The 6000-nt window shown below is 30.1% G+C and overlaps 1 long non-coding RNA gene across 2 annotated transcripts; it reads right to left on the bottom strand.

Annotated features, from left to right (window-relative positions):
* Nucleotides 1-495: 495 nt before the first annotated feature.
* Nucleotides 496-2582, bottom strand: LOC114417823. Of its 2 annotated transcripts, XR_003667939.1 has the most exons (4): nucleotides 2544-2582; nucleotides 2346-2457; nucleotides 1681-1752; nucleotides 496-902 (listed from the first exon to the last, which is right to left on the bottom strand). It is a non-coding gene; the product is annotated as an uncharacterized LOC114417823 (long non-coding RNA). The 2 variants fall into 2 exon arrangements; XR_003667938.1 differs by lacking the exon at nucleotides 496-902 and having other exon boundaries at nucleotides 1391-1752.
* Nucleotides 2583-6000: the final 3418 nt, after the last annotated feature.

Genomic DNA, 6000 nt, shown 5'->3' with positions numbered 1-6000 from the left:
GATCATAAGATTCTACCTAGAATAAAATATATACATACACGTGCATATAAATTAGAATGCCTTATATTATTAGCATAGCCTGTATAAATGGTAGAATAAATTATAAACAATACTAGGAAGCAAGAACTATTTCAAGATTGTATGTCTGTATACCTATTGCGAGAAAAAAAAAATATGTGCAATTTAATCATACTAACGTGACAACAAGGAGATATTAATCTCTAGGCTAAACCACTGCTTGAAGCTGGAAACTGAAAGGTTGTGAGCCAGTAAGATCAAGCTCACATAATAGCATTAGATGAAGGTTTTATCCTTGAATTAAATCTAACAACTAAATTGTATGATGCCAAGATTACTTAAAAAGTTAAGACAAAATTAGCAACTCTCATTCAGGAGCCCTTATCTTCAAAATATGAGGTCAAGAATTTAAAAAAATAAAAGTCATGAACAACAAAATTGTTATAATTTAACTAATTTAAATGTTTCCTTGTGGATCTTAATTAATTAAGAGATCTCTATTGTGATACAAAATAGCAGGCATATTTAGCCATATTCATCTTACAGGTGCATCTATAAGCACTCCTTGTACATGTAAACTCAATTATAACATTTTTGCTTCCCCAATCACCCTTGTGCAGCCTTCTTTAAAAAAGTCAAACTTCTTTTTATTTCCCACATTTTACATATCACCTGTCTGTCCATACTCTATAATAGTTCAAAATGTTTTTCTAAATTGACAATGAATTCTCTTCTGTATATGCATGACAATATTACATTTGTTAATACCTTGGTTTTCCTTAATTTTTGGCAGTTTAAGAAGACCATGCTCAGCATCTGTTTCAAGTCACTGATATGACTTGGGTGATATATTGGAATTAGCAACACAATATATTCGAAGTGACCTGAAAAGTAATATCAAATTATTTCATTTGAAATATATCTTCTTTTACTATTTAAAAGAAAGCATAGAAAAGGAGCAGATAATAAACCTTCGCATTTTCCATCTTCAAAAGTACCACAAGATTCACATTTGCCAAACTCAAGGGGCAACCCAAGGAATGGATTAGACAACTGACTAGCATGACTAATTGAAGAGTCATTAATGGATGTTGTACACTATGAAGGTGAAAGCAGAAAATTTACCAAATTGATCAAAACTACTCATATTGAAAGGCCATAACATCAATTTATATTAAAAAAAATGTAATTAATTCTAACAAAGTGAACTTTTGATTAAAATCCACTAAATTTAATCAAAACCAGACATGCACAAGCAACAAGTTCAGAATTGAGAAAAATAAAACTATGACCAGTACACAATCATGATAAAATAAGGCCATGGGTCTGAAACAACATGCATAAATTTCAAATTTTTGAAAAATGTCACAAATAAAAATAGTAGTCCAAATAAGGTCCTTAAAGGAACCCATCAGAAAACACTACTAAAAAATTTAGCAAATATTTCCTTAAGTCCAAGCAGGCCATCCTTCATCCTTGGCATTGCCACTGATGTCTGATCATAACAACATTGTCCAAACTTGATACAAGGTTATCTCATTTGAGTTAATTAATAAAAGAGATGCTAACTGAATATCACAAAGACCTCAACTGCTCTATGGAAGAGCTTTAGTCATACAATTTAACTAGAAAACGAAAAAAATAAATGTATTTTGTGCTTACAATTTCCTGGCGTGTAGCCATACCGTGTGAAGGGGGATTATCCTCCATTTCTTTCGTGGTCAATTACAGTGCCTGTTGAATGATAACTAAAAGTTACATTCATTAATTGTAAACCTTACAAAACTTCAACAGAATTACAGAGGAGGAAAAGTAATTAAACAATCAATGAAACAAAAAAATACTACAAAGGTAACCCGGTGTAACTTTAGAGAAACATTATAGCACCTTTTTCCCTTTACGTACACTTTGACAGAATCAAGCAAATAAAACAAGTCTGTAGAGACAGCATATAATGAATACATTTGAAATGTGCAATACCAACTAACCACCTTGAATGTCTGAAGGGATTACTAGATATCACAAATGTTTAGCATAATTAGAATATAACTTTTAAAAATCAACTTATCAATCACCCTATCAAAGAGGCGATGCTTCCATTCTTACTAGAAAATACTATCACCTTAAAAGCACTCCCCACATAAAACAACCAATTATGTCAAAGTCAATCCTCAAACAATTCTGATCTAGGCATTTGAAAAATAGTTACTATTCCATGTCATCTCTGCCTTGACCTACCTATACAAAATGTGTTCTAGCTGGGATATAGTAAGAAAAGACAGCAATGATGTAGTTGGTCTATAACTTTTGAATGAGTTGTAACTGACCAAATTTTCTAAGACGACACCACAATCCACAACATTGATGCAATTGCTGAACCGAGAACCACTCAGACATGGCTCCACCCTCCCATTGAGATAGGAAATTTTCACGCAGCAACTAGATGTTGAGAAATAATCATAAAAGATTAAATTAAAAATTAGAAATAAACAAAATACTAAAATAAAAGATTCATATGAACATACATGAGTGCAGTTCTCGAACCTCATATTTGTTCTTGTGAATTGGGCTATCATCAGGACTATGAAAAGCCTCATCTTGACAATGACCTGGAAAAGAGGCAGCTTGTCCACACAAACAAACACTTATCCTATCGACGGAAATACATATTGCGAATACAATGTATTGTCCAAGAACTTTGATTGAAAAAATATAAATGTATTAAACAAAATATATATTCATGCTCAATTCACAATGTCAATAATTTAACAAAGTTGTTTATAATGTTTACAATAAACATGAAATACACCATAGTGGTTCATCCTATATCATCTCAACGTTTCTAAATTGGATGTTTTTAACTTCTAAAAAATATGTTGCCCATTTCTCATGAATTGTTGTTATGGTCTCTAGGTCTAACGGTGTTCGATCACCAAACCACTACAAGTAAAAATATACTATAATCAAGTACATGTAAAATGATTAACATAAGCAATGAACTAATAACTGAAACTTGTTAAAGTAAATATACCATGCTCCATTCATTCTTCAACCCCTTGTTGACTATGTTCCACATCCAATGCATGACATAATAGTCACACTCATAGTGTTTGCTTTGAACATGACTCTAAAATCAATATGAAAAATATTTAAATCTCATAGTTACAAAGTTCCAAACTATCACCAGTCGAAAATAGGCTTTGATTAAATGACTAGCCTTTACTTCAATCCAATGAGGTGCCGCTTGATCAGTTTTACCATCCAAAGTAGTCTTTAATGTCTTCATTGAACTGATTGCAAAAAAACATCAACATATATACGAGGATAAAACTATTTATGTATCCCAGTTTACAATAGAGTAAATAAGTTATAATTTAATACTTAACTTGTTAATTGCAACTTTGATGTGAATATCAGGCTTCCTATGCAACAAACAAAACCACACAACAACATTGGTCCTAGGACAGACAACAACAAGCTGCCCATTAGCCCTTAATACGACAATAATTAGCTTCCTATAATGCAAACATGAAGTTTAATGCATTTCATAAATTTGACTTACTGATTTAAGTAAGCTTCTAGGTAGACCTCTCATTGTGATTCCTCCACCCATGTTTCAATGTAAAGTTGACATTCAACACACATATCCTTTGTATTGTGTAAGGACTGAGGCTCAAGGAACCCAAGTAAAAGAGGAGCAAAGCTGAACATTTTAAAGAGGGTTGGCTATATATGGGAAGGTCATTTTTTCCATTAATATCCAACCATTGTTGATTATACATCTAATAGGGATATAATTAATTGCATCTTAGCTTCCAGATTGTTGTGTTCAACTTCAACTTGTATTACATGTTTACACCAAAAGGGCAAGCATGCACTGATGTTTAGTTCACTAACTAGTTAATTATCCAACTCATACATATGGACAAATATTGAACATAACACACTAAAAATTCTAATTAGCACAGTTTTGGGATCTTCTGTACTGTTTTGACCATGTTGTGAATCTCTTGGCACTTTGTTTACTACCATTGCTTACCAAGATGGGATTAGCCAATCATAGAAAGTATTACATTGAATTCCTTTCTATACTTGCAAATAAGATATCTGACTAAGGACTACCAGCATCGGTCCAGGATATTTACTATCCACAGACAACAACATCAAAAAACTCAATTCTTACTCCTTCTACAGAATTTTGGTAGTGAAGGGTTAACCTTGCCTCGTAATTTTGGGAAAATAACATAAGAGGCGGAAAGACCAGCTTTGATCCTTTGATTTGTACATTAACAATCAACAGTTTGTTGATATTTTTAAACTAGTTCAAACCCAAGGGCTAATAAGAGATAAGGGAATTGCTTAGTTAAAAATACTTTGCGAAATCACTGAATATAAAAGTGAGGAAAAAATAAAAACTTAACTTTCGTGGACTAATAAAAATAAGTTAAATAGTCACTTTTGTCCCTCAATGTGTAATTCGCTGACAAATGTGTCCCTGAAAGATGAAAATATAAAATTTAATCCCTAAAAGTGTAAAAAGTGTGACAAATATATCCTGCCGTTAACTTCCATCCGTCACCATTAATAAAATAGCCTACGTGACATAGAGGGACAAATTTGTCAGTGAAATGATTGCCAACATGGATTGTCAGCATAGGGCATATTTGTCATAATATTTTTTTGACTTTTCGTCTTCTCACTCCACTGACAAATGCGTCCCTGAAAGATGAAAATGCTAAATTTAATTTCCAAAAGTATAAAAAGTGTGACAAATATATATAGACGTTAATAATAGATTGTGGCTTATTATTATTATTATTATTATTATTATTATTATTATTATTATTATTATTATTATTATTATTATTATTATTATTATGTGTTTATAATTTACTTCTCCTATTCGTTTAGTACTTATGCAATATATTTTTCAATTTTCCTTTTAATATATATATTTTTATTATTTTGATTTCCTTGTCAAATCTTAATCTTTGCTGTTAAAAAAAACTTTATTATATCTCATAATTTTATCAAATTTCTACTAAATTTTTCACTATTAATCTTTAAAATTATTCCATATCACAATTCCAACTTAAGTGCCCTCATATTTATATTAAAAATGATATGTCGAGAGTTTTTAGTAGAAAAAATACAACCGGTCGCGAGACCAAATTTATTTATTTATTTCTTTTTTAAAAAAATTAATCAACTATTTTTTTTAAAAAAAAAAGTCTCACAAAATTTAAACTAGATAAAGCTAAAGTGGAATTATAAGTCTTTTTCCTTAATCAATAAAATGTATGTGTATATATATATATATATATATATATATATACCTCAAATATGAAAGAATTCATTGGATAAACCTTATGTGCTTCCACTTGAGACAACACTTATTATACATAATATGAATGAAATGAAAATAGTTACTAACAAATAAAGAACCCAAATAAATTTAAATAAAAAATACAATAATGCTCAAACTAACATAGAGGTTAACTTTAAAACAAAACAAGAAAAACTAATACATAGGTTTATTCTTTGCCTTTGGTACGTAAAATTGTATCTCTCGCTGATTTAGGGACTGCAGCGACCTTGCATTCCACTTAACATACTGTGGCAGGGTACATAATAAATATTAATAATTAATTGAAGAAACAATTTCAAGAAATAAAAGGCATTCATTTTTTTTAAAATGGTAACTCAATTTTTTTATATCATAAAACTAAATAAATTTATTTTATTTTGGAAAATAAGTAGTTATTTGATTAATTAAAAAATTAATTAACGATTTGATAGATGGATAAATAGATAGATAATCAAAGTATAATAGTTCAAATCTTAAACTGGATTTTACTGTTTTTTTAATCCATTTTTTCATAGCTTCTCTCCTATCGAATTCATTATTAACGTCCGGATATATTTGTCGTTCTTTTTGTACTTTCGAGGACTAAATTTTGCATTTTTATCTTTCAGAGACGT

Source organism: Glycine soja, chromosome 7 (genome assembly GCF_004193775.1).
Source record: "Glycine soja cultivar W05 chromosome 7, ASM419377v2, whole genome shotgun sequence".
Classification (NCBI taxonomy): domain Eukaryota; kingdom Viridiplantae; phylum Streptophyta; class Magnoliopsida; order Fabales; family Fabaceae; genus Glycine; species Glycine soja.
The sequence above is the reverse complement of the archived record's forward strand: the minus strand, read 5'-3'. Positions and strand labels throughout refer to the sequence as shown.